This window comes from Parasteatoda tepidariorum, chromosome 5 (assembly GCF_982258835.1).
Source record: "Parasteatoda tepidariorum strain Cologne lab strain chromosome 5, Ptep-v5.0, whole genome shotgun sequence".
Taxonomy (NCBI): Eukaryota; Metazoa; Arthropoda; class Arachnida; order Araneae; family Theridiidae; genus Parasteatoda; species Parasteatoda tepidariorum.
In genome coordinates, this window is record NC_141759.1 from 110,223,905 (window position 1) to 110,224,167 (window position 263).

The following is a 263-nucleotide window of genomic DNA, read 5'->3' on the forward strand; positions in this document are numbered from 1 at the left end:
TAAATCCAAAAATTAGATAGGCTAATCAACAAAATTTATATATAAAATACAATACATTGGTGGTGACTTTGTTATTTGAGAAATAACTCACTAGACATTATCGACAAAGAAATTTTTTTCCCTTAAACGCATAATTCGAAATTTTTACAGAATGGATTATTTTAATTTGTTTCTTACTTCTGTTATAAAGAGTTACACTATATACATTCACATGCGTTCTTTTATAGGTTATTATGCAATAATGAAAAAGAAAACACCAAAAA